General features: G+C 38.5%; 93 non-coding genes across 93 annotated transcripts; all 93 read right to left on the bottom strand.

Moving 5' to 3' along the window:
• Positions 1-111: 111 nt before the first annotated feature.
• Positions 112-185, bottom strand: Trnat-agu (transfer RNA threonine (anticodon AGU)). Its single transcript has one exon. It is a non-coding gene; the product is annotated as a tRNA-Thr (tRNA).
• A 70-nt stretch (positions 186-255) lies between these two features.
• On the bottom strand, positions 256-329 carry Trnat-ugu (transfer RNA threonine (anticodon UGU)). Its single transcript has one exon. It is a non-coding gene; the product is annotated as a tRNA-Thr (tRNA).
• Positions 330-543: 214 nt separating this feature from the next.
• On the bottom strand, positions 544-617 carry Trnat-agu (transfer RNA threonine (anticodon AGU)). Its single transcript has one exon. It is a non-coding gene; the product is annotated as a tRNA-Thr (tRNA).
• A 789-nt stretch (positions 618-1,406) lies between these two features.
• Trnat-agu (transfer RNA threonine (anticodon AGU)) lies at positions 1,407-1,480 on the bottom strand. Its single transcript has one exon. It is a non-coding gene; the product is annotated as a tRNA-Thr (tRNA).
• Positions 1,481-1,694: 214 nt separating this feature from the next.
• On the bottom strand, positions 1,695-1,768 carry Trnat-agu (transfer RNA threonine (anticodon AGU)). The gene has a single exon. It is a non-coding gene; the product is annotated as a tRNA-Thr (tRNA).
• A 70-nt stretch (positions 1,769-1,838) lies between these two features.
• On the bottom strand, positions 1,839-1,912 carry Trnat-agu (transfer RNA threonine (anticodon AGU)). Its single transcript has one exon. It is a non-coding gene; the product is annotated as a tRNA-Thr (tRNA).
• Positions 1,913-2,125: 213 nt separating this feature from the next.
• On the bottom strand, positions 2,126-2,199 carry Trnat-agu (transfer RNA threonine (anticodon AGU)). Its single transcript has one exon. It is a non-coding gene; the product is annotated as a tRNA-Thr (tRNA).
• Positions 2,200-2,413: 214 nt separating this feature from the next.
• On the bottom strand, positions 2,414-2,487 carry Trnat-agu (transfer RNA threonine (anticodon AGU)). The gene has a single exon. It is a non-coding gene; the product is annotated as a tRNA-Thr (tRNA).
• A 70-nt stretch (positions 2,488-2,557) lies between these two features.
• Trnat-agu (transfer RNA threonine (anticodon AGU)) lies at positions 2,558-2,631 on the bottom strand. The gene has a single exon. It is a non-coding gene; the product is annotated as a tRNA-Thr (tRNA).
• A 214-nt stretch (positions 2,632-2,845) lies between these two features.
• On the bottom strand, positions 2,846-2,919 carry Trnat-agu (transfer RNA threonine (anticodon AGU)). Its single transcript has one exon. It is a non-coding gene; the product is annotated as a tRNA-Thr (tRNA).
• A 358-nt stretch (positions 2,920-3,277) lies between these two features.
• Trnat-agu (transfer RNA threonine (anticodon AGU)) lies at positions 3,278-3,351 on the bottom strand. Its single transcript has one exon. It is a non-coding gene; the product is annotated as a tRNA-Thr (tRNA).
• Positions 3,352-3,565: 214 nt separating this feature from the next.
• On the bottom strand, positions 3,566-3,639 carry Trnat-agu (transfer RNA threonine (anticodon AGU)). Its single transcript has one exon. It is a non-coding gene; the product is annotated as a tRNA-Thr (tRNA).
• Positions 3,640-3,853: 214 nt separating this feature from the next.
• Trnat-agu (transfer RNA threonine (anticodon AGU)) lies at positions 3,854-3,927 on the bottom strand. The gene has a single exon. It is a non-coding gene; the product is annotated as a tRNA-Thr (tRNA).
• Positions 3,928-3,997: 70 nt separating this feature from the next.
• Trnat-agu (transfer RNA threonine (anticodon AGU)) lies at positions 3,998-4,071 on the bottom strand. The gene has a single exon. It is a non-coding gene; the product is annotated as a tRNA-Thr (tRNA).
• Positions 4,072-4,285: 214 nt separating this feature from the next.
• Trnat-agu (transfer RNA threonine (anticodon AGU)) lies at positions 4,286-4,359 on the bottom strand. Its single transcript has one exon. It is a non-coding gene; the product is annotated as a tRNA-Thr (tRNA).
• Positions 4,360-4,573: 214 nt separating this feature from the next.
• Trnat-agu (transfer RNA threonine (anticodon AGU)) lies at positions 4,574-4,647 on the bottom strand. The gene has a single exon. It is a non-coding gene; the product is annotated as a tRNA-Thr (tRNA).
• Positions 4,648-4,861: 214 nt separating this feature from the next.
• Trnat-agu (transfer RNA threonine (anticodon AGU)) lies at positions 4,862-4,935 on the bottom strand. Its single transcript has one exon. It is a non-coding gene; the product is annotated as a tRNA-Thr (tRNA).
• Positions 4,936-5,149: 214 nt separating this feature from the next.
• On the bottom strand, positions 5,150-5,223 carry Trnat-agu (transfer RNA threonine (anticodon AGU)). The gene has a single exon. It is a non-coding gene; the product is annotated as a tRNA-Thr (tRNA).
• A 214-nt stretch (positions 5,224-5,437) lies between these two features.
• On the bottom strand, positions 5,438-5,511 carry Trnat-agu (transfer RNA threonine (anticodon AGU)). Its single transcript has one exon. It is a non-coding gene; the product is annotated as a tRNA-Thr (tRNA).
• A 357-nt stretch (positions 5,512-5,868) lies between these two features.
• Positions 5,869-5,942, bottom strand: Trnat-agu (transfer RNA threonine (anticodon AGU)). The gene has a single exon. It is a non-coding gene; the product is annotated as a tRNA-Thr (tRNA).
• A 69-nt stretch (positions 5,943-6,011) lies between these two features.
• Trnat-ugu (transfer RNA threonine (anticodon UGU)) lies at positions 6,012-6,085 on the bottom strand. Its single transcript has one exon. It is a non-coding gene; the product is annotated as a tRNA-Thr (tRNA).
• Positions 6,086-6,299: 214 nt separating this feature from the next.
• On the bottom strand, positions 6,300-6,373 carry Trnat-agu (transfer RNA threonine (anticodon AGU)). The gene has a single exon. It is a non-coding gene; the product is annotated as a tRNA-Thr (tRNA).
• Positions 6,374-6,442: 69 nt separating this feature from the next.
• On the bottom strand, positions 6,443-6,516 carry Trnat-ugu (transfer RNA threonine (anticodon UGU)). The gene has a single exon. It is a non-coding gene; the product is annotated as a tRNA-Thr (tRNA).
• Positions 6,517-6,586: 70 nt separating this feature from the next.
• On the bottom strand, positions 6,587-6,660 carry Trnat-ugu (transfer RNA threonine (anticodon UGU)). The gene has a single exon. It is a non-coding gene; the product is annotated as a tRNA-Thr (tRNA).
• A 70-nt stretch (positions 6,661-6,730) lies between these two features.
• Positions 6,731-6,804, bottom strand: Trnat-ugu (transfer RNA threonine (anticodon UGU)). The gene has a single exon. It is a non-coding gene; the product is annotated as a tRNA-Thr (tRNA).
• A 69-nt stretch (positions 6,805-6,873) lies between these two features.
• Positions 6,874-6,947, bottom strand: Trnat-agu (transfer RNA threonine (anticodon AGU)). Its single transcript has one exon. It is a non-coding gene; the product is annotated as a tRNA-Thr (tRNA).
• Positions 6,948-7,017: 70 nt separating this feature from the next.
• Positions 7,018-7,091, bottom strand: Trnat-ugu (transfer RNA threonine (anticodon UGU)). Its single transcript has one exon. It is a non-coding gene; the product is annotated as a tRNA-Thr (tRNA).
• Positions 7,092-7,161: 70 nt separating this feature from the next.
• Trnat-agu (transfer RNA threonine (anticodon AGU)) lies at positions 7,162-7,235 on the bottom strand. The gene has a single exon. It is a non-coding gene; the product is annotated as a tRNA-Thr (tRNA).
• Positions 7,236-7,305: 70 nt separating this feature from the next.
• On the bottom strand, positions 7,306-7,379 carry Trnat-agu (transfer RNA threonine (anticodon AGU)). Its single transcript has one exon. It is a non-coding gene; the product is annotated as a tRNA-Thr (tRNA).
• Positions 7,380-7,449: 70 nt separating this feature from the next.
• On the bottom strand, positions 7,450-7,523 carry Trnat-agu (transfer RNA threonine (anticodon AGU)). The gene has a single exon. It is a non-coding gene; the product is annotated as a tRNA-Thr (tRNA).
• Positions 7,524-7,737: 214 nt separating this feature from the next.
• Trnat-agu (transfer RNA threonine (anticodon AGU)) lies at positions 7,738-7,811 on the bottom strand. The gene has a single exon. It is a non-coding gene; the product is annotated as a tRNA-Thr (tRNA).
• A 501-nt stretch (positions 7,812-8,312) lies between these two features.
• Positions 8,313-8,386, bottom strand: Trnat-agu (transfer RNA threonine (anticodon AGU)). The gene has a single exon. It is a non-coding gene; the product is annotated as a tRNA-Thr (tRNA).
• A 70-nt stretch (positions 8,387-8,456) lies between these two features.
• Trnat-agu (transfer RNA threonine (anticodon AGU)) lies at positions 8,457-8,530 on the bottom strand. Its single transcript has one exon. It is a non-coding gene; the product is annotated as a tRNA-Thr (tRNA).
• Positions 8,531-8,600: 70 nt separating this feature from the next.
• Positions 8,601-8,674, bottom strand: Trnat-agu (transfer RNA threonine (anticodon AGU)). The gene has a single exon. It is a non-coding gene; the product is annotated as a tRNA-Thr (tRNA).
• A 214-nt stretch (positions 8,675-8,888) lies between these two features.
• Trnat-agu (transfer RNA threonine (anticodon AGU)) lies at positions 8,889-8,962 on the bottom strand. The gene has a single exon. It is a non-coding gene; the product is annotated as a tRNA-Thr (tRNA).
• Positions 8,963-9,032: 70 nt separating this feature from the next.
• On the bottom strand, positions 9,033-9,106 carry Trnat-agu (transfer RNA threonine (anticodon AGU)). The gene has a single exon. It is a non-coding gene; the product is annotated as a tRNA-Thr (tRNA).
• A 69-nt stretch (positions 9,107-9,175) lies between these two features.
• On the bottom strand, positions 9,176-9,249 carry Trnat-agu (transfer RNA threonine (anticodon AGU)). The gene has a single exon. It is a non-coding gene; the product is annotated as a tRNA-Thr (tRNA).
• Positions 9,250-9,319: 70 nt separating this feature from the next.
• Trnat-agu (transfer RNA threonine (anticodon AGU)) lies at positions 9,320-9,393 on the bottom strand. The gene has a single exon. It is a non-coding gene; the product is annotated as a tRNA-Thr (tRNA).
• A 69-nt stretch (positions 9,394-9,462) lies between these two features.
• On the bottom strand, positions 9,463-9,536 carry Trnat-agu (transfer RNA threonine (anticodon AGU)). The gene has a single exon. It is a non-coding gene; the product is annotated as a tRNA-Thr (tRNA).
• Positions 9,537-9,605: 69 nt separating this feature from the next.
• Positions 9,606-9,679, bottom strand: Trnat-agu (transfer RNA threonine (anticodon AGU)). The gene has a single exon. It is a non-coding gene; the product is annotated as a tRNA-Thr (tRNA).
• Positions 9,680-9,892: 213 nt separating this feature from the next.
• Positions 9,893-9,966, bottom strand: Trnat-agu (transfer RNA threonine (anticodon AGU)). Its single transcript has one exon. It is a non-coding gene; the product is annotated as a tRNA-Thr (tRNA).
• Positions 9,967-10,035: 69 nt separating this feature from the next.
• On the bottom strand, positions 10,036-10,109 carry Trnat-agu (transfer RNA threonine (anticodon AGU)). The gene has a single exon. It is a non-coding gene; the product is annotated as a tRNA-Thr (tRNA).
• Positions 10,110-10,323: 214 nt separating this feature from the next.
• On the bottom strand, positions 10,324-10,397 carry Trnat-agu (transfer RNA threonine (anticodon AGU)). Its single transcript has one exon. It is a non-coding gene; the product is annotated as a tRNA-Thr (tRNA).
• A 70-nt stretch (positions 10,398-10,467) lies between these two features.
• Positions 10,468-10,541, bottom strand: Trnat-agu (transfer RNA threonine (anticodon AGU)). The gene has a single exon. It is a non-coding gene; the product is annotated as a tRNA-Thr (tRNA).
• A 70-nt stretch (positions 10,542-10,611) lies between these two features.
• On the bottom strand, positions 10,612-10,685 carry Trnat-agu (transfer RNA threonine (anticodon AGU)). Its single transcript has one exon. It is a non-coding gene; the product is annotated as a tRNA-Thr (tRNA).
• Positions 10,686-10,755: 70 nt separating this feature from the next.
• Positions 10,756-10,829, bottom strand: Trnat-agu (transfer RNA threonine (anticodon AGU)). The gene has a single exon. It is a non-coding gene; the product is annotated as a tRNA-Thr (tRNA).
• A 70-nt stretch (positions 10,830-10,899) lies between these two features.
• On the bottom strand, positions 10,900-10,973 carry Trnat-agu (transfer RNA threonine (anticodon AGU)). Its single transcript has one exon. It is a non-coding gene; the product is annotated as a tRNA-Thr (tRNA).
• A 214-nt stretch (positions 10,974-11,187) lies between these two features.
• Trnat-agu (transfer RNA threonine (anticodon AGU)) lies at positions 11,188-11,261 on the bottom strand. The gene has a single exon. It is a non-coding gene; the product is annotated as a tRNA-Thr (tRNA).
• Positions 11,262-11,331: 70 nt separating this feature from the next.
• Trnat-agu (transfer RNA threonine (anticodon AGU)) lies at positions 11,332-11,405 on the bottom strand. Its single transcript has one exon. It is a non-coding gene; the product is annotated as a tRNA-Thr (tRNA).
• A 214-nt stretch (positions 11,406-11,619) lies between these two features.
• On the bottom strand, positions 11,620-11,693 carry Trnat-agu (transfer RNA threonine (anticodon AGU)). Its single transcript has one exon. It is a non-coding gene; the product is annotated as a tRNA-Thr (tRNA).
• A 70-nt stretch (positions 11,694-11,763) lies between these two features.
• On the bottom strand, positions 11,764-11,837 carry Trnat-agu (transfer RNA threonine (anticodon AGU)). The gene has a single exon. It is a non-coding gene; the product is annotated as a tRNA-Thr (tRNA).
• Positions 11,838-11,907: 70 nt separating this feature from the next.
• On the bottom strand, positions 11,908-11,981 carry Trnat-agu (transfer RNA threonine (anticodon AGU)). The gene has a single exon. It is a non-coding gene; the product is annotated as a tRNA-Thr (tRNA).
• A 70-nt stretch (positions 11,982-12,051) lies between these two features.
• Trnat-agu (transfer RNA threonine (anticodon AGU)) lies at positions 12,052-12,125 on the bottom strand. Its single transcript has one exon. It is a non-coding gene; the product is annotated as a tRNA-Thr (tRNA).
• Positions 12,126-12,195: 70 nt separating this feature from the next.
• On the bottom strand, positions 12,196-12,269 carry Trnat-agu (transfer RNA threonine (anticodon AGU)). The gene has a single exon. It is a non-coding gene; the product is annotated as a tRNA-Thr (tRNA).
• A 70-nt stretch (positions 12,270-12,339) lies between these two features.
• Trnat-agu (transfer RNA threonine (anticodon AGU)) lies at positions 12,340-12,413 on the bottom strand. Its single transcript has one exon. It is a non-coding gene; the product is annotated as a tRNA-Thr (tRNA).
• A 72-nt stretch (positions 12,414-12,485) lies between these two features.
• Positions 12,486-12,559, bottom strand: Trnat-agu (transfer RNA threonine (anticodon AGU)). Its single transcript has one exon. It is a non-coding gene; the product is annotated as a tRNA-Thr (tRNA).
• A 70-nt stretch (positions 12,560-12,629) lies between these two features.
• Trnat-agu (transfer RNA threonine (anticodon AGU)) lies at positions 12,630-12,703 on the bottom strand. The gene has a single exon. It is a non-coding gene; the product is annotated as a tRNA-Thr (tRNA).
• A 214-nt stretch (positions 12,704-12,917) lies between these two features.
• Trnat-agu (transfer RNA threonine (anticodon AGU)) lies at positions 12,918-12,991 on the bottom strand. Its single transcript has one exon. It is a non-coding gene; the product is annotated as a tRNA-Thr (tRNA).
• A 214-nt stretch (positions 12,992-13,205) lies between these two features.
• Positions 13,206-13,279, bottom strand: Trnat-agu (transfer RNA threonine (anticodon AGU)). The gene has a single exon. It is a non-coding gene; the product is annotated as a tRNA-Thr (tRNA).
• Positions 13,280-13,349: 70 nt separating this feature from the next.
• Trnat-agu (transfer RNA threonine (anticodon AGU)) lies at positions 13,350-13,423 on the bottom strand. Its single transcript has one exon. It is a non-coding gene; the product is annotated as a tRNA-Thr (tRNA).
• A 70-nt stretch (positions 13,424-13,493) lies between these two features.
• On the bottom strand, positions 13,494-13,567 carry Trnat-agu (transfer RNA threonine (anticodon AGU)). The gene has a single exon. It is a non-coding gene; the product is annotated as a tRNA-Thr (tRNA).
• Positions 13,568-13,637: 70 nt separating this feature from the next.
• On the bottom strand, positions 13,638-13,711 carry Trnat-agu (transfer RNA threonine (anticodon AGU)). The gene has a single exon. It is a non-coding gene; the product is annotated as a tRNA-Thr (tRNA).
• Positions 13,712-13,925: 214 nt separating this feature from the next.
• Trnat-agu (transfer RNA threonine (anticodon AGU)) lies at positions 13,926-13,999 on the bottom strand. Its single transcript has one exon. It is a non-coding gene; the product is annotated as a tRNA-Thr (tRNA).
• A 70-nt stretch (positions 14,000-14,069) lies between these two features.
• Positions 14,070-14,143, bottom strand: Trnat-agu (transfer RNA threonine (anticodon AGU)). The gene has a single exon. It is a non-coding gene; the product is annotated as a tRNA-Thr (tRNA).
• A 70-nt stretch (positions 14,144-14,213) lies between these two features.
• Positions 14,214-14,287, bottom strand: Trnat-agu (transfer RNA threonine (anticodon AGU)). Its single transcript has one exon. It is a non-coding gene; the product is annotated as a tRNA-Thr (tRNA).
• A 70-nt stretch (positions 14,288-14,357) lies between these two features.
• Positions 14,358-14,431, bottom strand: Trnat-agu (transfer RNA threonine (anticodon AGU)). The gene has a single exon. It is a non-coding gene; the product is annotated as a tRNA-Thr (tRNA).
• A 70-nt stretch (positions 14,432-14,501) lies between these two features.
• Trnat-agu (transfer RNA threonine (anticodon AGU)) lies at positions 14,502-14,575 on the bottom strand. The gene has a single exon. It is a non-coding gene; the product is annotated as a tRNA-Thr (tRNA).
• A 214-nt stretch (positions 14,576-14,789) lies between these two features.
• On the bottom strand, positions 14,790-14,863 carry Trnat-agu (transfer RNA threonine (anticodon AGU)). The gene has a single exon. It is a non-coding gene; the product is annotated as a tRNA-Thr (tRNA).
• Positions 14,864-15,077: 214 nt separating this feature from the next.
• On the bottom strand, positions 15,078-15,151 carry Trnat-agu (transfer RNA threonine (anticodon AGU)). The gene has a single exon. It is a non-coding gene; the product is annotated as a tRNA-Thr (tRNA).
• Positions 15,152-15,221: 70 nt separating this feature from the next.
• Positions 15,222-15,295, bottom strand: Trnat-agu (transfer RNA threonine (anticodon AGU)). Its single transcript has one exon. It is a non-coding gene; the product is annotated as a tRNA-Thr (tRNA).
• A 70-nt stretch (positions 15,296-15,365) lies between these two features.
• Positions 15,366-15,439, bottom strand: Trnat-agu (transfer RNA threonine (anticodon AGU)). Its single transcript has one exon. It is a non-coding gene; the product is annotated as a tRNA-Thr (tRNA).
• A 70-nt stretch (positions 15,440-15,509) lies between these two features.
• Positions 15,510-15,583, bottom strand: Trnat-agu (transfer RNA threonine (anticodon AGU)). Its single transcript has one exon. It is a non-coding gene; the product is annotated as a tRNA-Thr (tRNA).
• Positions 15,584-15,797: 214 nt separating this feature from the next.
• Positions 15,798-15,871, bottom strand: Trnat-agu (transfer RNA threonine (anticodon AGU)). The gene has a single exon. It is a non-coding gene; the product is annotated as a tRNA-Thr (tRNA).
• A 70-nt stretch (positions 15,872-15,941) lies between these two features.
• Trnat-agu (transfer RNA threonine (anticodon AGU)) lies at positions 15,942-16,015 on the bottom strand. The gene has a single exon. It is a non-coding gene; the product is annotated as a tRNA-Thr (tRNA).
• Positions 16,016-16,085: 70 nt separating this feature from the next.
• Positions 16,086-16,159, bottom strand: Trnat-agu (transfer RNA threonine (anticodon AGU)). The gene has a single exon. It is a non-coding gene; the product is annotated as a tRNA-Thr (tRNA).
• Positions 16,160-16,229: 70 nt separating this feature from the next.
• Trnat-agu (transfer RNA threonine (anticodon AGU)) lies at positions 16,230-16,303 on the bottom strand. The gene has a single exon. It is a non-coding gene; the product is annotated as a tRNA-Thr (tRNA).
• Positions 16,304-16,373: 70 nt separating this feature from the next.
• On the bottom strand, positions 16,374-16,447 carry Trnat-agu (transfer RNA threonine (anticodon AGU)). Its single transcript has one exon. It is a non-coding gene; the product is annotated as a tRNA-Thr (tRNA).
• Positions 16,448-16,517: 70 nt separating this feature from the next.
• Positions 16,518-16,591, bottom strand: Trnat-agu (transfer RNA threonine (anticodon AGU)). The gene has a single exon. It is a non-coding gene; the product is annotated as a tRNA-Thr (tRNA).
• A 214-nt stretch (positions 16,592-16,805) lies between these two features.
• Trnat-agu (transfer RNA threonine (anticodon AGU)) lies at positions 16,806-16,879 on the bottom strand. The gene has a single exon. It is a non-coding gene; the product is annotated as a tRNA-Thr (tRNA).
• Positions 16,880-16,949: 70 nt separating this feature from the next.
• Positions 16,950-17,023, bottom strand: Trnat-agu (transfer RNA threonine (anticodon AGU)). Its single transcript has one exon. It is a non-coding gene; the product is annotated as a tRNA-Thr (tRNA).
• Positions 17,024-17,093: 70 nt separating this feature from the next.
• Positions 17,094-17,167, bottom strand: Trnat-agu (transfer RNA threonine (anticodon AGU)). Its single transcript has one exon. It is a non-coding gene; the product is annotated as a tRNA-Thr (tRNA).
• Positions 17,168-17,237: 70 nt separating this feature from the next.
• Trnat-agu (transfer RNA threonine (anticodon AGU)) lies at positions 17,238-17,311 on the bottom strand. Its single transcript has one exon. It is a non-coding gene; the product is annotated as a tRNA-Thr (tRNA).
• Positions 17,312-17,525: 214 nt separating this feature from the next.
• Positions 17,526-17,599, bottom strand: Trnat-agu (transfer RNA threonine (anticodon AGU)). Its single transcript has one exon. It is a non-coding gene; the product is annotated as a tRNA-Thr (tRNA).
• A 214-nt stretch (positions 17,600-17,813) lies between these two features.
• Positions 17,814-17,887, bottom strand: Trnat-agu (transfer RNA threonine (anticodon AGU)). Its single transcript has one exon. It is a non-coding gene; the product is annotated as a tRNA-Thr (tRNA).
• Positions 17,888-17,957: 70 nt separating this feature from the next.
• On the bottom strand, positions 17,958-18,031 carry Trnat-agu (transfer RNA threonine (anticodon AGU)). Its single transcript has one exon. It is a non-coding gene; the product is annotated as a tRNA-Thr (tRNA).
• Positions 18,032-18,101: 70 nt separating this feature from the next.
• Positions 18,102-18,175, bottom strand: Trnat-agu (transfer RNA threonine (anticodon AGU)). The gene has a single exon. It is a non-coding gene; the product is annotated as a tRNA-Thr (tRNA).
• Positions 18,176-18,389: 214 nt separating this feature from the next.
• On the bottom strand, positions 18,390-18,463 carry Trnat-agu (transfer RNA threonine (anticodon AGU)). Its single transcript has one exon. It is a non-coding gene; the product is annotated as a tRNA-Thr (tRNA).
• A 358-nt stretch (positions 18,464-18,821) lies between these two features.
• Trnat-agu (transfer RNA threonine (anticodon AGU)) lies at positions 18,822-18,895 on the bottom strand. The gene has a single exon. It is a non-coding gene; the product is annotated as a tRNA-Thr (tRNA).
• A 214-nt stretch (positions 18,896-19,109) lies between these two features.
• Trnat-agu (transfer RNA threonine (anticodon AGU)) lies at positions 19,110-19,183 on the bottom strand. The gene has a single exon. It is a non-coding gene; the product is annotated as a tRNA-Thr (tRNA).
• Positions 19,184-19,253: 70 nt separating this feature from the next.
• Trnat-agu (transfer RNA threonine (anticodon AGU)) lies at positions 19,254-19,327 on the bottom strand. Its single transcript has one exon. It is a non-coding gene; the product is annotated as a tRNA-Thr (tRNA).
• A 214-nt stretch (positions 19,328-19,541) lies between these two features.
• Positions 19,542-19,615, bottom strand: Trnat-agu (transfer RNA threonine (anticodon AGU)). Its single transcript has one exon. It is a non-coding gene; the product is annotated as a tRNA-Thr (tRNA).
• Positions 19,616-19,829: 214 nt separating this feature from the next.
• Positions 19,830-19,903, bottom strand: Trnat-agu (transfer RNA threonine (anticodon AGU)). The gene has a single exon. It is a non-coding gene; the product is annotated as a tRNA-Thr (tRNA).
• Positions 19,904-19,973: 70 nt separating this feature from the next.
• Trnat-agu (transfer RNA threonine (anticodon AGU)) lies at positions 19,974-20,047 on the bottom strand. The gene has a single exon. It is a non-coding gene; the product is annotated as a tRNA-Thr (tRNA).
• Positions 20,048-20,085: the final 38 nt, after the last annotated feature.

Here is a 20,085-nt window from a genome sequence, read left to right on the forward strand (position 1 = left end):
GTTTACAAGACTAGCGCTCTAACCAACTGAGCTATTGAGCCGATATATTAATGAAACAATAAATATGATTATATATCATTAATGATGACACAAGTGTTCCACAAGAATACAAGGCTCCAGAGGGATTCGGACCCTCGACCTCCAGTTTACTAGACTGGCGCTCTAACCAACTGAGCTATGGAGCCGATATATTAAGGAAACAATAAATATGATTATATATCATTAATGATGACACAAGTGTTAAACAAGAATACAAGGCTCCAGAGGGATTCGGACCCTCGCCCTCCAGTTTACAAGACTGGCGCTCTAACCAACTGAGCTATGGAGCCGATATATTAATGAAACAATAAATATGATTATATATCATTAATGATGACACAAGTGTTAAACAAGAATACAAGGCTCCAGAGGGATTCGGACCATCGACCTCCAGTTTACTAGACTGGCGCTCTAACCAACTGAGCTATGGAGCCGATATATTAATGAAACAATAAGTATGATTATATATCATTTATGATGACACAAGTGTTAAACAAGAATACAAGGCTCCAGAGGGATTCGGACCCTCGACCTCCAGTTTACTAGACTGGCGCTCTAACCAACTGAGCTATGGAGCCGATATATTAATGAAACAATAAATATGATTATGTATCATTAATGATAAAACGAGTGTTAAACAAGAATACAAGGCTCCAGAGGGATTCGGACCCTCGACCTCCAGTTTACTAGACTGGCGGTCTAACCAACTGAGCTATGGAGCCGATATATTAAGGAAACAATAAATAGAATTATGTATCATTAATAATAAAAAAAGTGTTAAACGAGAATAAAAGGCTCCAGAGGGATTCGGACCCTCGACCTCCAGTTTACTAGAATGGCGCTCTAACCAACTGAGCTATGGAGCCGATATATTAAGGAAACAATAAATATGATTGTATATCATTAACGAAAAAACAAGTATTAAACAAGAATACAAGGCTCCAGAGGGATTCGGACCCTCGACCTCCAGTTTACTAGACTGGCGCTCTAACCAACTGAGATATGGAGCCGATATATTAAGGAAACAATAAATATGATTATGTATCATTAATAATAAAAGGAGTGTTAAACAAGATACAAGGCTCCAGAGGGATTCGGACCCTCGACCTCCAGTTTACTAGACTGGCGCTCTAACCAACAGAGCTATGGAGCCGCTATATTAATGAAACAATAACTATGATTATATATCATTAATGATGACACAAGTGTTAAACAAGAATACAAGGCTCCAGAGGGATTCGGACCCTCGACCTCCAGTTTACTAGACTGGCGCTCTAACCAACTGAGCAATGGAGCCGATATATTAATGAAACAATAACTATGATTATATATCATTAATGAGGACACAAGTGTTAAACAAGAATACAAGGCTCCAGAGGGATTCGGACCCTCGACCTCCAGTTTACTAGACTGGCGCTCTAACCAACTGAGCTATGGAGCCGATATATTAAGGAAACAATAAATATGATTATGTATCATTAATAATAAAACGAGTGTTAAACAAGAATAAAAGCCTCTATAGGGATTCGGACCCTCGACCTCCAGTTTACTAGACTGGCGCTCTAACACACTGAGCTATAGAGCCGATATATTAGGGAAACAAAAAATATGATTATGTATCATTAATAATAAAACGAGTGTTAAACAAGAATACAAGGCTCCAGAGGGATTCGGACCCTCGACCTCCAGTTTACTAGACTGGCGCTCTAACCAACTGAGCTATGGAGCCAATATATTAAGGAAACAATAAATATGATTATGTATCATTAATAATAAAACGAGTGTTAAACAAGAATACAAGGCTCCAGAGGGATTCGGACCCTCGACCTCCAGTTTACTAGACTGGCGCTCTAACCAACTGAGCTATGGAGCCGATATATTAAGGAAACAATAAATATGATTATGTATCATTAATAATAAAACGAGTGTTAAACAAGAATACAAGGTCCAGAGGGATTCGGACCCTCGACCTCCAGTTTACTAGTCTGGCGCTCTAACCAACTGAGCTATGGAGCCAATATATTAAGGAAACAATAAATATGATTATGTATCATTAATAATAAAACGAGTGTTAAACAAGAATACAAGGCTCCAGAGGGATTCGGACCCTCGACCTCCAGTTTACTAGACTGGCGCTCTAACCAACTGAGCTATGGAGCCGATATATTAAGGAAACAATAAATATGATTATGTATCATTAATAATAAAACGAGTGTTAAACAAGAATACAAGGCTCCAGAGGGATTCGGACCCTCGACCTCCAGTTTACTAGTCTGGCGCTCTAACCAACTGAGCTATGGAGCCAATATATTAAGGAAACAATAAATATGATTATGTATCATTAATAATAAAACGAGTGTTAAACAAGAATACAAGGCTCCAGAGGGGTTCGGACCCTCGACCTCCAGTTTACTAGACTGGCGCTCTAACCAACTGAGCTATGGAGCCGATATATTAAGGAAACAATAAATATGATTATGTATCATTAATAATAAAACGAGTGTTAAACAAGAATACAAGGCTCCAGAGGGATTCGGACCCTCGACCTCCAGTTTACTAGACTGGCGCTCTAACCAACTGAGCTATGGAGCCGATATATTAAGGAAACAATAAATATGATTATGTATCATTAATAATAAAACGAGTGTTAAACAAGAATACAAGGCTCCAGAGGGATTCGGACCCTCGACCTCCAGTTTACTAGTCTGGCGCTCTAACCAACTGAGCTATGGAGCCGATATATTAAGGAAACAATAAATATGATTATGTATCATTAATAATAAAACGAGTGTTAAACAAGAATACAAGGCTCCAGAGGGATTCGGACCCTCGACCTCCAGTTTACTAGACTGGCGCTCTAACCAACTGAGCTATGGAGCCGATATATTAAGGAAACAATAAATATGATTATGTATCATTAATAATAAAACGAGTGTTAAACAAGAATAAAAGCCTCTATAGGGATTCGGACCCTCGACCTCCAGTTTACTAGACTGGCGCTCTAACACACTGAGCTATAGAGCCGATATATTAAGGAAACAAAAAATATGATTATGTATCATTAATAATAAAACGAGTGTTAAACAAGAATACAAGGCTCCAGAGGGATTCGGACCCTCGACCTCAAGTTTACTAGACTGGCGCTCTAACCAACTGAGCTATGGAGCCAATATATTAAGGAAACAATAAATATGATTATGTATCATTAATAATAAAACGAGTGTTAAACAAGAATACAAGGCTCCAGAGGGATTCGGACCCTCGACCTCCAGTTTACTAGACTGGCGCTCTAACCAACTGAGCTATGGAGCCGATATATTAAGGAAACAATAAATATGATTATGTATCATTAATAATAAAACGAGTGTTAAACAAGAATACAAGGCTCCAGAGGGATTCGGACCCTCGACCTCCAGTTTACTAGTCTGGCGCTCTAACCAACTGAGCTATGGAGCCAATATATTAAGGAAACAATAAATATGATTATGTATCATTAATAATAAAACGAGTGTTAAACAAGAATACAAGGCTCCAGAGGGATTCGGACCCTCGACCTCCAGTTTACTAGACTGGCGCTCTAACCAACTGAGCTATGGAGCCGATATATTAAGGAAACAATAAATATGATTATGTATCATTAATAATAAAACGAGTGTTAAACAAGAATACAAGGCTCCAGAGGGATTCGGACCCTCGACCTCCAGTTTACTAGTCTGGCGCTCTAACCAACTGAGCTATGGAGCCAATATATTAAGGAAACAATAAATATGATTATGTATCATTAATAATAAAACGAGTGTTAAACAAGAATACAAGGCTCCAGAGGGATTCGGACCCTCGACCTCCAGTTTACTAGACTGGCGCTCTAACCAACTGAGCTATGGAGCCGATATATTAAGGAAACAATAAATATGATTATGTATCATTAATAATAAAACGAGTGTTAAACAAGAATACAAGGCTCCAGAGGGATTCGGACCCTCGACCTCCAGTTTACTAGACTGGCGCTCTAACCAACTGAGCTATGGAGCCGATATATTAAGGAAACAATAAATATGATTATGTATCATTAATAATAAAACGAGTGTTAAACAAGAATACAAGGCTCCAGAGGGATTCGGACCCTCGACCTCCAGTTTACTAGTCTGGCGCTCTAACCAACTGAGCTATGGAGCCGATATATTAAGGAAACAATAAATATGATTATGTATCATTAATAATAAAACGAGTGTTAAACAAGAATACAAGGCTCCAGAGGGATTCGGACCCTCGACCTCCAGTTTACTAGACTGGCGCTCTAACCAACTGAGCTATGGAGCCGATATATTAAGGAAACAATAAATATGATTATGTATCATTAATAATAAAACGAGTGTTAAACAAGAATACAAGGCTCCAGAGGGATTCGGACCCTCGACCTCCAGTTTACTAGTCTGGCGCTCTAACCAACTGAGCTATGGAGCCAATATATTAAGGAAACAATAAATATGATTATGTATCATTAATAATAAAACGAGTGTTAAACAAGAATACAAGGCTCCAGAGGGATTCGGACCCTCGACCTCCAGTTTACTAGACTGGCGCTCTAACCAACTGAGCTATGGAGCCGATATATTAAGGAAACAATAAATATGATTATGTATCATTAATAATAAAACGAGTGTTAAACAAGAATACAAGGCTCCAGAGGGATTCGGACCCTCGACCTCCAGTTTACTAGTCTGGCGCTCTAACCAACTGAGCTATGGAGCCGATATATTAAGGAAACAATAAATATGATTATGTATCATTAATAATAAAACGAGTGTTAAACAAGAATACAAGGCTCCAGAGGGATTCGGACCCTCGACCTCCAGTTTACTAGACTGGCGCTCTAACCAACTGAGCTATGGAGCCGATATATTAAGGAAACAATAAATATGATTATGTATCATTAATAATAAAACGAGTGTTAAACAAGAATACAAGGCTCCAGAGGGATTCGGACCCTCGAGCTCCAGTTTACTAGACTGGCGCTCTAACCAACTGAGCTATGGAGCCAATATATTAAGGAAACAATAAATATGATTATGTATCATTAATAATAAAACGAGTGTTAAACAAGAATACAAGGCTCCAGAGGGATTCGGACCCTCGACCTCCAGTTTACTAGACTGGCGCTCTAACCAACTGAGCTATGGAGCCGATATATTAAGGAAACAATAAATATGATTATGTATCATTAATAATAAAACGAGTGTTAAACAAGAATACAAGGCTCCAGAGGGATTCGGACCCTCGACCTCCAGTTTACTAGTCTGGCGCTCTAACCAACTGAGCTATGGAGCCGATATATTAAGGAAACAATAAATATGATTATGTATCATTAATAATAAAACGAGTGTTAAACTAGAATACAAGGCTCCAGAGGGATTCGGACCCTCGACCTCCAGTTTACTAGACTGGCGCTCTAACCAACTGAGCTATGGAGCCGATATATTAAGGAAACAATAAATATGATTATGTATCATTAATAATAAAAGGAGTGTTAAACAAGATACAAGGCTCCAGAGGGATTCGGACCCTCGACCTCCAGTTTACAAGACTGGCCCTCGAACCAACTGAGCTATGGAGCCGATATATTTATGAATCAATAAATATGATTATATATCATTAATGATGACACAAGTGTTAAACAAGAATACAAGGCTCCAGAGGGATTCGGACCCTCGACCTCCAGTTTACAAGACTGGCGCTCTTACCAACTCAGCTATGGAGCCGATATATTAATGAAACAATAAATATGATTATATATCATTAATGATGACACAAGTGTTAAACAAGAATACAAGGCTCCAGAGGGATTCGGACCCTCGACCTCCAGTTTACTAGACTGGCGCTCTAACCAACTGAGCTATGGAGCCGATATATTAATGAAACAATAAATATGATTATGTATCATGAATAATAAAAGGAGTGTTAAACAAGATACAAGGCTCCAGAGGGATTCGGACCCTCGACCTCCAGTTTACAAGACTGGCGCTCTAACCAACTGAGCTATGGAGCCGATATATTAATGAATCAATAAATATGATTATATATCATTAATGATGACACAAGTGTTAAACAAGAATACAAGGCTCCAGAGGGATTCGGACCCTCGACCTCCAGTTTACAAGACTGGCGCTCTTACCAACTCAGCTATGGAGCCGATATATTAATGAAACAATAAATATGATTATATATCATTAATGATGACACAAGTGTTAAACAAGAATACAAGGCTCCAGAGGGATTCGGACCCTCGACCTCCAGTTTACTAGACTGGCGCTCTAACCAACTGAGCTATGGAGCCGATATATTAATGAAACAATAAATATGATTATGTATCATGAATAATAAAACGAGTGTTAAACAAGATACAAGGCTCCAGAGGGATTCGGACCCTCGACCTCCAGTTTACAAGACTGGCGCTCTAACCAACTGAGCTATGGAGCCGATATATTAATGAATCAATAAATATGATTATATATCATTAATGATGACACAAGTGTTCCACAAGAATACAAGGCTCCAGAGGGATTCGGACCCTCGACCTCCAGTTTACAAGACTGGCGCTCTAACCAACTGAGCTATAAAGCCGATATATTAATGAAACAATTAATAAGATTATATATCATTAATGATGACACAAGTGTTAAACAAGAATACAAGGCTCCAGAGGGATTCGGACCCTCGACCTCCAGTTTACAAGACTGGCGCTCTAACCAACTGAGCTATGGAGCCGATATATTAATGAAACAATAAATATGATTATGTATCATTAATAATAAAAGGAGTGTTAAACAAGATACAAGGCTCCAGAGGGATTCGGACCCTCGACCTCCAGTTTACTAGACTGGCGCTCTAACCAACTGAGCTATGGAGCCGATATATTAATGAAACAATAAATATGATTATATATCATTAATGATGACACAAGTGTTAAACAAGAATACAAGGCTCCAGAGGGATTCGGACCCTCGACCTCCAGTTTACAAGACTGGCGCTCTAACCAGCTGAGCTATGGAGCCGATATATTAATGAAACAATAAATATGATTATATATCATTAATGATGACACAAGTGTTAAACAAGAATACAAGGCTCCAGAGGGATTCGGACCCTCGACCTCCAGTTTACTAGACTGGCGCTCTAACCAACTGAGCTATGGAGCCGATATATTAATGAAACAATAAATATGATTATGTATCATTAATGATAAAACGAGTGTTAAACAAGAATACAAGGCTCCAGAGGGATTCGGACCCTCGACCTCCAGTTTACTAGACTGGCGCTCTAACCAACTGAGCTATGGAGCCGATATATTAAGGAAACAATAAATATGATTATGTATCATTAATATAAAAACGAGTGTTAAACAAGAATACAAGGCTCCAGAGGGATTCGGACCCTCGACCTCCAGTTTACTAGACTGGCGCTCTAACCAACTGAGCTATGGAGCCGATATATTAAGGAAACAATAAATATTATTATGTATCATTAATAATAAAATAAGTGTTAAACGAGAATAAAAGGCTCCAGAGGGATTCGGACCCTCGACCTCCAGTTTACTAGAATGGCGCTCTAACCAACTGAGCTATGGAGCCGATATATTAAGGAAACAATAAATATGATTTTATATCGTTAACGATAAAACAAGTATTAAACAAGAATACAAGGCTCCAGAGGGATTCGGACCCTCGACCTCCAGTTTACTAGACTGGCGCTCTAACCAACTGAGCTATGGAGCCGATATATTAAGGAAACAATAAATATGATTATGTATCATTAATAATAAAAGGAGTGTTAAACAAGATACAAGGCTCCAGAGGGATTCGGACCCTCGACCTCCAGTTTACTAGACTGGCGCTCTAACCAACTGAGCAATGGAGCCGATATATTAATGAAACAATAACTATGATTATATATCATTAATGAGGACACAAGTGTTAAACAAGAATACAAGGCTCCAGAGGGATTCGGACCCTCGACCTCCAGTTTACTAGACTTGCGCTCTAACCAACTGAGCTATGGAGCCGATATATTAAGGAAACAATAAATATGATTATGTATCATTAATAATAAAACGAGTGTTAAACAAGAATAAAAGCCTCTATAGGGATTCGGACCCTCGACCTCCAGTTTACAAGACTGGCGCTCTAACACATGTAGCTATGGAGCCGATATATTAAGAAAACAAAAAATATGATTATGTATCATTAATAATAAAACGAGTGTTAAACAAGAATACAAGGCTCCAGAGGGATTCGGACCCTCGACCTCCAGTTTACTAGACTGGCGCTCTAACCAACTGAGCTATGGAGCCGATATATTAAGGAAACAATAAATATGATTATGTATCATTAATAATAAAACGAGTGTTAAACAAGAATACAAGGCTCCAGAGGGATTCGGACCCTCGACCTCCAGTTTACTAGACTGGCGCTCTAACCAACTGAGCTATGGAGCCCATATATTAAGGAAACAATAAATATGATTATGTATCATTAATAATAAAACGAGTGTTAAACAAGAATACAAGGCTCCAGAGGGATTCGGACCCTCGACCTCCAGTTTACTAGACTGGCGCTCTAACCAACTGAGCTATGGAGCCGATATATTAAGGAAACAATAAATATGATTATGTATCATTAATAATAAAACGAGTGTTAAACAAGAATACAAGGCTCAAGAGGGATTCGGACCCTCGACATCCAGTTTACTAGTCTGGCGCTCTAACCAACTGAGCTATGGAGCCGATATATTAAGGAAACAATAAATATGATTATGTATCATTAATAATAAAACGAGTGTTAAACAAGAATACAAGGCTCCAGAGGGATTCGGACCCTCGACCTCCAGTTTACTAGACTGGCGCTCTAACCAACTGAGCTATGGAGCCGATATATTAAGGAAACAATAAATATGAGTATGTATCATTAATAATAAAACGAGTGTTAAACAAGAATAAAAGGCTCCAGAGGGATTCGGACCCTCGACCTCCAGTTTACTAGACTGGCGCTCTAACCAACTGAGCTATGGAGCCGATATATAAAGGAAACAACAAATATGATTATGTATCATTAATAACGAACGAGTGTTAAACAAGAATACAAGGCTCCAGAGGGATTCGGACCCTCGACCTCCAGTTTACTAGACTGGCGCTCTAACCAACTGAGCTATGGAGCCGATATATTAAGGAAACAATAAATATGAGTATGTATCATTAATAATAAAACGAGTGTTAAACAAGAATACAAGGCTCCAGAGGGATTCGGACCCTCGACCTCCAGTTTACTAGACTGGCGCTCTAACCAACTGAGCTATGGAGCCGATATATTAAGGAAACAACAAATATGATTATGTATCATTAATAACAAACGAGTGTTAAACAAGAATACAAGGCTCCAGAGGGATTCGGACCCTCGACCTCCAGTTTACTAGACTGGCGCTCTAACCAACTGAGCTATGGAGCCGATATATTAACGAAACAACAAATATGATTATGTATCATTAATAACAAACGAGTGTTAAACAAGAATACAAGGCTCCAGAGGGATTCGGACCCTCGACCTCCAGTTTACTAGACTGGCGCTCTAACCAACTGAGCTATGGAGCCGATATATTAAGGAAACAACAAATATGATTATGTATCATTAATAACAAACGAGTGTTAAACAAGAATACAAGGCTCCAGAGGGATTCGGACCCTCGACCTCCAGTTTACTAGACTGGCGCTCTAACCAACTGAGCTATGCAGCCGATATATTAAGGAAACAATAAATATGATTATGTATCATTAATAATAAAACGAGTGTTAAACAAGAATACAAGGCTCCAGAGGGATTCGGACCCTCGACCTCCAGTTTACTAGACTGGCGCTCTAACCAACTGAGCTATGGAGCCGATATATTAAGGAAACAATAAATATGATTATGTATCATTAATAACAAACGAGTGTTAAACAAGAATACAAGGCTCCAGAGGGATTCGGACCCTCGACCTCCAGTTTACTAGACTGGCGCTCTAACCAACTGAGCTATGGAGCCGATATATTAAGGAAACAATAAATATGATTATGTATCATTAATAATAAAACGAGTGTTAAACAAGAATACAAGGATCCAGAGGGATTCGGACCCTCGACCTCCAGTTTACTAGACTGGCGCTCTAACCAACTGAGCTATGGAGCCGATATATTAAGGAAACAATAAATATGAGTATGTATCATTAATAATAAAACGAGTGTTAAACAAAAATACAAGGCTCCAGAGGGATTCGGACCCTCGACCTCCAGTTTACTAAACTGGCGCTCTAACCAACTGAGCTATGGAGCCGATATATTAAGGAAACAATAAATATGATTATGTATCATTAATAATAAAACGAGTGTTAAACAAGAATACAAGGCTCCAGAGGGATTCGGACCCTCGACCTCCAGTTTACTAGACTGGCGCTCTAACCAACTGAGCTATGGAGCCGATATATTAAGGAAACAATAAATATGATTATGTATCATTAATAATAAAACGAGTGTTAAACAAGAATACAAGGCTCCAGAGGGATTCGGACCCTCGACCTCCAGTTTACTAGACTGGCGCTCTAACCAACTGAGCTATGGAGCCGATATATTAAGGAAACAATAAATATGATTATGTATCATTAATAATAAAACGAGTGTTAAACAAGAATACAAGGCTCCAGAGGGATTCGGACCCTCGACCTCCAGTTTACTAGACTGGCGCTCTAACCAACTGAGCTATGGAGCCGATATATTAAGGAAACAATAAATATGATTATGTATCATTAATAATAAAACGAGTGTTAAACAAGAATACAAGGCTCCAGAGGGATTCGGACCCTCGACCTCCAGTTTACTAGACTGGCGCTCTAACCAACTGAGCTATGGAGCCGATATATTAAGGAAACAATAAATATGATTATGTATCATTAATAATAAAACGAGTGTTAAACAAGAATACAAGGCTCCAGAGGGATTCGGTCCCTCGACCTCCAGTTTACTAGACTGGCGCTCTAACCAACTGAGCTATGGAGCCGATATATTAAGGAAACAATAAATATGATTATGTATCATTAATAATAAAACGAGTGTTAAACAAGAATACAAGGCTCCAGAGGGATTCGGACCCTCGACCTCCAGTTTACTAGACTGGCGCTCTAACCAACTGAGCTATGGAGCCGATATATTAAGAAAACAATAAATATGATTATGTATCATTAATAATAAAACGAGTGTTAAACAAGAATACAAGGCTCCAGAGGGATTCGGACCCTCGACCTCCAGTTTACTAGACTGGCGCTCTAACCAACTGAGCTATGGAGCCGATATATTAAGGAAACAATAAATATGATTATGTATCATTAATAATAAAACGAGTGTTAAACAAGAATACAAGGCTCCAGAGGGATTCGGATCCTCGACCTCCAGTTTACTAGACTGGCGCTCTAACCAACTGAGCTATGGAGCCGATATATTAAGGAAACAATAAATATGATTATGTATCATTAATAATAAAACGAGTGTTAAACAAAAATACAAGGCTCCAGAGGGATTCGGACCCTCGACCTCCAGTTTACTAAACTGGCGCTCTAACCAACTGAGCCATGGAGCCGATATATTAATGAAACAATAAATATGATTATGTATCATTAATAATAAAACGAGTGTTAAACAAGAATACAAGGCTCCAGAGGGATTCGGACCCTCGACCTCCAGTTTACTAGACTGGCGCTCTAACCAACTGAGCTATGGAGCCGATATATTAAGGAAACAATAAATATGATTATGTATCATTAATAATAAAACGAGTGTTAAACAAGAATACAAGGCTCCAGAGGGATTCGGACCCTCGACCTCCAGTTTACTAGACTGGCGCTCTAACCAACTGAGCTATGGAGCCGATATATTAAGGAAACAATAAATATGATTATGTATCATTAATAATAAAACGAGTGTTAAACAAGAATACAAGGCTCCAGAGGGATTCGGACCCTCGACCTCCAGTTTACTAGACTGGCGCTCTAACCAACTGAGCTATGGAGCCGATATATTAAGAAAACAATAAATATGATTATGTTTCATTATTAATAAAACGAGTCTTAAACAAGAATACAAGGCTCCAGAGGGATTCGGACCCTCGACCTCCAGTTTACTAGACTGGCGCTCTAACCAACTGAGCTATGGAGCCGATATATTAAGGAAACAATAAATATGATTATGTATCATTAATAATAAAACGAGTGTTAAACAAGAATACAAGGCTCCAGAGGGATTCGGACCCTCGACCTCCAGTTTACTAGACTGGCGCTCTAACCAACTGAGCTATGGAGCCGATATATATTGAGGAAACAATAAATATGATTATGTATCATTAATAATAAAACGAGTGTTAAACAAGAATACAAGGCTCCAGAGGGATTCGGACCCTCGACCTCCAGTTTACTAGACTGGCGCTCTAACCAACTGAGCTATGGAGCCGATATATTAAGGAAACAATAAATATGATTATGTATCATTAATAATAAAACGAGTGTTAAACAAGAATACAAGGCTCCAGAGGGATTCGGACCCTCGACCTCCAGTTTACTAGACTGGCGCTCTAACCAACTGAGCTATGGAGCCGATATACTAAGGAAACAATAAATATGATTATGTATCATTAATAATAAAACTAGTGTTAAACAAGAATACAAGGCTCCAGAGGGAGTCGGGCCCTCGACCTCCAGTTTACTAGACTGGCGCTCTAACCAACTGAGCTATGGAGCCGATATAATAAGGAAACAATAAATATGATTATGTATCATTAATAATAAAACGAGTGTTAAACAAGAATACAAGGCTCCAGAGGGATTCGGACCCTCGACCTCCAGTTTACTAGACTGGCGCTCTAACCAACTGAGCTATGGAGCCGATATATTAAGAAAACAATAAATATGATTATGTTTCATTATTAATAAAACGAGTCTTAAACAAGAATGCAAGGCTTCAGAGGGATTCGGACCCTCGACCTCCAGTTTACTAGACTGGCGCTCTAACCAACTGAGCTATGGAGCCGATATATTAAGGAAACAATAAATATGATTATGTATCATTAATAATAAAACGAGTGTTAAACAAGAATACAAGGCTCCAGAGGGATTCGGACCCTCGACCTCCAGTTTACTAGACTGGCGCTCTAACCAACTGAGCTATGGAGCCGATATAATAAGGAAACAATAAATATGATTATGTATCATTAATAATAAAACGAGTGTTAAACAAGAATACAAGGCTCCAGAGGGATTCGGACCCTCGACCTCCAGTTTACTAGACTGGCGCTCTAACCAACTGAGCTATGGAGCCGATATAATAAGGAAACAATAAATATGATTATGTATCATTAATAATAAAACGAGTGTTAAACAAGAATACAAGGCTCCAGAGGGATTCGGACCCTCGACCTCCAGTTTACTAGACTGGCGCTCTAACCAACTGAGCTATGGAGCCGATATAATAAGGAAACAATAAATATGATTATGTATCATTAATAATAAAACGAGTGTTAAACAAGAATACAAGGCTCCAGAGGGATTCGGACCCTCGACCTCCAGTTTACTAGACTGGCGCTCTAACCAACTGAGCTATGGAGCCGATATATTAAGAAAACAATAAATATGATTATGTTTCATTATTAATAAAACGAGTCTTAAACAAGAATACAAGGCTCCAGAGGGATTCGGACCCTCGACCTCCAGTTTACTAGACTGGCGCTCTAACCAACTGAGCTATGGAGTCGATATATTAAGAAAACAATAAATATGATTATGTATCATTAATAATAAAACGAGTGTTAAACAAGAATACAAGGCTCCAGAGGGATTCGGACCCTCGACCTCCAGTTTACTAGACTGGCGCTCTAACCAACTGAGCTATGGAGCCGATATATTAAGAAAACAATAAATATGATTATGTATCATTAATAATAAAACGAGTGTTAAACAAGAATACAAGGCTCCAGAGGGATTCGGACCCTCGACCTCCAGTTTACTAGACTGGCGCTCTAACCAACTGAGCTATGGAGCCGATATAATAAGGAAACAATAAATATGATTATGTATCATTAATAATAAAACGAGTGTTAAACAAGAATACAAGGCTCCAGAGGGATTCGGACCCTCGACCTCCAGTTTACTAGACTGGCGCTCTAACCAACTGAGCTATGGAGCCGATATAATAAGGAAACAATAAATATGATTATGTATCATTAATAATAAAACGAGTGTTAAACAAGAATACAAGGCTCCAGAGGGATTCGGACCCTCGACCTCCAGTTTACTAGACTGGCGCTCTAACCAACTGAGCTATGGAGCCGATATATTAAGAAAACAATAAATATGATTATGTTTCATTATTAATAAAACGAGTCTTAAACAAGAATACAAGGCTCCAGAGGGATTCGGACCCTCGACCTCCAGTTTACTAGACTGGCGCTCTAACCAACTGAGCTATGGAGCCGATATATTAAGAAAACAATAAATATGATTATGTTTCATTATTAATAAAACGAGTCTTAAACAAGAATACAAGGCTCCAGAGGGATTCGGACCCTCGACCTCCAGTTTACTAGACTGGCGCTCTAACCAACTGAGCTATGGAGTCGATATATTAAGAAAACAATAAATATGATTATGTATCATTAATAATAAAACGAGTGTTAAACAAGAATACAAGGCTCCAGAGGGATTCGGACCCTCGACCTCCAGTTTACTAGACTGGCGCTCTAACCAACTGAGCTATGGAGCCGATATATTAAGAAAACAATAAATATGATTATGTATCATTAATAATAAAACGAGTGTTAAACAAGAATACAAGGCTCCAGAGGGATTCGGACCCTCGACCTCCAGTTTACTAGACTGGCGCTCTAACCAACTGAGCTATGGAGTCGATATATTAAGAAAACAACAAATATGATTATGTATCATTAATAATAAAACGAGTGTTAAACAAGAATACAAGGCTCCAGAGGGATTCGGACCCTCGACCTCCAGTTTACTAGACTGGCGCTCTAACCAACTGAGCTATGGAGCCGATATATTAATGAAACAATAAATATGATTATGTTTCATTATTAATAAAACGAGTGTTAAACAAGAATACAAGGCTCCAGAGGGATTCGGACCCTCGACCTCCAGTTTACTAGACTGGCGCTCTAACCAACTGAGCTATGGAGCCGATATATTAAGAAAACAATAAATATGATTATGTTTCATTATTAATAAAACGAGTCTTAAACAAGAATACAAGGCTCCAGAGGGATTCGGACCCTCGACCTCCAGTTTACTAGACTGGCGCTCTAACCAACTGAGCTATGGAGCCGATATATTAAGAAAACAATAAATATGATTATGTTTCATTATTAATAAAACGAGTGTTAAACAAGAATACAAGGCTCCAGAGGGATTCGGACCCTCGACCTCCAGTTTACTAGACTGGCGCTCTAACCAACTGAGCTATGGAGCCGATATATTAAGAAAACAATAAATATGATTATGTTTCATTATTAATAAAACGAGTGTTAAACAAGAATACAAGGCTCCAGAGGGATTCGGACCCTCGACCTCCAGTTTACTAGACTGGCGCTCTAACCAACTGAGCTATGGAGTCGATATATTAAGAAAACAATAAATATGATTATGTATCATTAATAATAAAACGAGTCTTAAACAAGAATACAAGGCTCCAGAGGGATTCGGACCCTCGACCTCCAGTTTACTAGACTGGCGCTCTAACCAACTGAGCTATGGAGCCGATATATTAAGAAAACAATAAATATGATTATGTTTCATTATTAATAAAACGAGTCTTAAACAAGAATACAAGGCTCCAGAGGGATTCGGACCCTCGACCTCCAGTTTACTAGACTGGCGCTCTAACCAACTGAGCTATGGAGCCGATATATTAAGAAAACAATAAATATGATTATGTTTCATTATTAATAAAACGAGTGTTAAACAAGAATACAAGGCTCCAGAGGGATTCGGACCCTCGACCTCCAGTTTACTAGACTGGCGCTCTAACCAACTGAGCTATGGAGCCGATATATTAAGAAAACAATAAATATGATTATGTTTCATTATTAATAAAACGAGTGTTAAACAAGAATACAAGGCTCCAGAGGGATTCGGACCCTCGACCTCCAGTTTACTAGACTGGCGCTCTAACCAACTGAGCTATGGAGCCGATATATTAAGAAAACAATAAATATGATTATGTTTCATTATTAATAAAACGAGTGTTAAACAAGAATACAAGGCTCCAGAGGGATTCGGACCCTCGACCTCCAGTTTACTAGACTGGCGCTCTAACCAACTGAGCTATGGAGCCGATATATTAAGAAAACAATAAATATGATTATGTTTCATTATTAATAAAACGAGTGTTAAACAAGAATACAAGGCTCCAGAGGGATTCGGACCCTCGACCTCCAGTTTACTAGACTGGCGCTCTAACCAACTGAGCTATGGAGCCGATATATTAAGAAAACAATAAATATGATTATGTTTCATTATTAATAAAACGAGTGTTAAACAAGAATACAAGGCTCCAGAGGGATTCGGACCCTCGACCTCCAGTTTACTAGACTGGCGCTCTAACCAACTGAGCTATGGAGTCGATATATTAAGAAAACAATAAATATGATTATGTATCATTAATAATAAAACGAGTCTTAAACAAGAATACAAGGCTCCAGAGGGATTCGGACCCTCGACCTCCAGTTTACTAGACTGGCGCTCTAACCAACTGAGCTATGGAGCCGATATATTAAGAAAACAATAAATATGATTATGTTTCATTATTAATAAAACGAGTCTTAAACAAGAATACAAGGCTCCAGAGGGATTCGGACCCTCGACCTCCAGTTTACTAGACTGGCGCTCTAACCAACTGAGCTATGGAGCCGATATATTAAGAAAACAATAAATATGATTATGTTTCATTATTAATAAAACGAGTCTTAAACAAGAATACAAGGCTCCAGAGGGATTCGGACCCTCGACCTCCAGTTTACTAGACTGGCGCTCTAACCAACTGAGCTATGGAGCCGATATATTAAGAAAACAATAAATATGATTATGTTTCATTATTAATAAAACGAGTGTTAAACAAGAATACAAGGCTCCAGAGGGATTCGGACCCTCGACCTCCAGTTTACTAGACTGGCGCTCTAACCAACTGAGCTATGGAGCCGATATATTAAGAAAACAATAAATATGATTATGTTTCATTATTAATAAAACGAGTGTTAAACAAGAATACAAGGCTCCAGAGGGATTCGGACCCTCGACCTCCAGTTTACTAGACTGGCGCTCTAACCAACTGAGCTATGGAGTCGATATATTAAGAAAACAATAAATATGATTATGTATCATTAATAATAAAACGAGTCTTAAACAAGAATACAAGGCTCCAGAGGGATTCGGACCCTCGACCTCCAGTTTACTAGACTGGCGCTCTAACCAACTGAGCTATGGAGCCGATATATTAAGAAAACAATAAATATGATTATGTTTCATTATTAATAAAACGAGTGTTAAACAAGAATACAAGGCTCCAGAGGGATTCGGACCCTCGACCTCCAGTTTACTAGACTGGCGCTCTAACCAACTGAGCTATGGAGTCGATATATTAAGAAAACAATAAATATGATTATGTATCATTAATAATAAAACGAGTCTTAAACAAGAATACAAGGCTCCAGAGGGATTCGGACCCTCGACCTCCAGTTTACTAGACTGGCGCTCTAACCAACTGAGCTATGGAGCCGATATATTAAGAAAACAATAAATATGATTATGTTTCATTATTAATAAAACGAGTCTTAAACAAGAATACAAGGCTCCAGAGGGATTCGGACCCTCGACCTCCAGTTTACTAGACTGGCGCTCTAACCAACTGAGCTATGGAGCCGATATATTAAGAAAACAATAAATATGATTATGTTTCATTATTAATAAAACGAGTCTTAAACAAGAATACAAGGCTCCAGAGGGATTCGGACCCTCGACCTCCAGTTTACTAGACTGGCGCTCTAACCAACTGAGCTATGGAGCCGATATATTAAGAAAACAATAAATATGATTATGTTTCATTATTAATAAAACGAGTCTTAAACAAGAATACAAGGCTCCAGAGGGATTCGGACCCTCGACCTCCAGTTTACTAGACTGGCGCTCTAACCAACTGAGCTATGGAGTCGATATATTAAGAAAACAATAAATATGATTATGTATCATTAATAATAAAACGAGTCTTAAACAAGAATACAAGGCTCCAGAGGGATTCGGACCCTCGACCTCCAGTTTACTAGACTGGCGCTCTAACCAACTGAGCTATGGAGCCGATATATTAAGAAAACAATAAATATGATTATGTTTCATTATTAATAAAACGAGTGTTAAACAAGAATACAAGGCTCCAGAGGGATTCGGACCCTCGACCTCCAGTTTACTAGACTGGCGCTCTAACCAACTGAGCTATGGAGTCGATATATTAAGAAAACAATAAATATGATTATGTATCATTAATAATAAAACGAGTCTTAAACAAGAATACAAGGCTCCAGAGGGATTCGGACCCTCGACCTCCAGTTTACTAGACTGGCGCTCTAACCAACTGAGCTATGGAGTCGATATATTAAGAAAACAATAAATATGATTATGTATCATTAATAATAAAACGAGTCTTAAACAAGAATACAAGGCTCCAGAGGGATTCGGACCCTCGACCTCCAGTTTACTAGACTGGCGCTCTAACCAACTGAGCTATGGAGCCGATATATTAAGAAAACAATAAATATGATTATGTTTCATTATTAATAAAACGAGTCTTAAACAAGAATACAAGGCTCCAGAGGGATTCGGACCCTCGACCTCCAGTTTACTAGACTGGCGCTCTAACCAACTGAGCTATGGAGTCGATATATTAAGAAAACAATAAATATGATTATGTATCATTAATAATAAAACGAGTCTTAAACAAGAATACAAGGCTCCAGAGGGATTCGGACCCTCGACCTCCAGTTTACTAGACTGGCGCTCTAACCAACTGAGCTATGGAGCCGATATATTAAGAAAACAATAAATATGATTATGTTTCATTATTAATAAAACGAGTGTTAAACAAGAATACAAGGCTCCAGAGGGATTCGGACCCTCGACCTCCAGTTTACTAGACTGGCGCTCTAACCAACTGAGCTATGGAGCCGATATATTAAGAAAACAATAAATATGATTATGTTTCATTATTAATAAAACGAGTGTTAAACAAGAATACAAGGCTCCAGAGGGATTCGGACCCTCGACCTCCAGTTTACTAGACTGGCGCTCTAACCAACTGAGCTATGGAGTCGATATATTAAGAAAACAATAAATATGATTATGTATCATTAATAATAAAACGAGTCTTAAACAAGAATACAAGGCTCCAGAGGGATTCGGACCCTCGACCTCCAGTTTACTAGACTGGCGCTCTAACCAACTGAGCTATGGAGCCGATATATTAAGAAAACAATAAATATGATTATGTTTCATTATTAATAAAACGAGTGTTAAACAAGAATACAAGGCTCCAGAGGGATTCGGACCCTCGACCTCCAGTTTACTAGACTGGCGCTCTAACCAACTGAGCTATGGAGTCGATATATTAAGAAAACAATAAATATGATTATGTATCATTAATAATAAAACGAGTCTTAAACAAGAATACAAGGCTCCAGAGGGATTCGGACCCTCGACCTCCAGTTTACTAGACTGGCGCTCTAACCAACTGAGCTATGGAGCCGATATATTAAGAAAACAATAAATATGATTATGTTTCATTATTAATAAAACGAGTCTTAAACAAGAATACAAGGCTCCAGAGGGATTCGGACCCTCGACCTCCAGTTTACTAGACTGGCGCTCTAACCAACTGAGCTATGGAGCCGATATATTAAGAAAACAATAAATATGATTATGTTTCAT

The sequence above is a fragment of the Euprymna scolopes genome, chromosome 11 (genome assembly GCF_053919585.1).
Source record: "Euprymna scolopes isolate OS-2025 chromosome 11, ASM5391958v1, whole genome shotgun sequence".
Lineage (NCBI taxonomy): Eukaryota > Metazoa > Mollusca > Cephalopoda > Sepiida > Sepiolidae > Euprymna > Euprymna scolopes.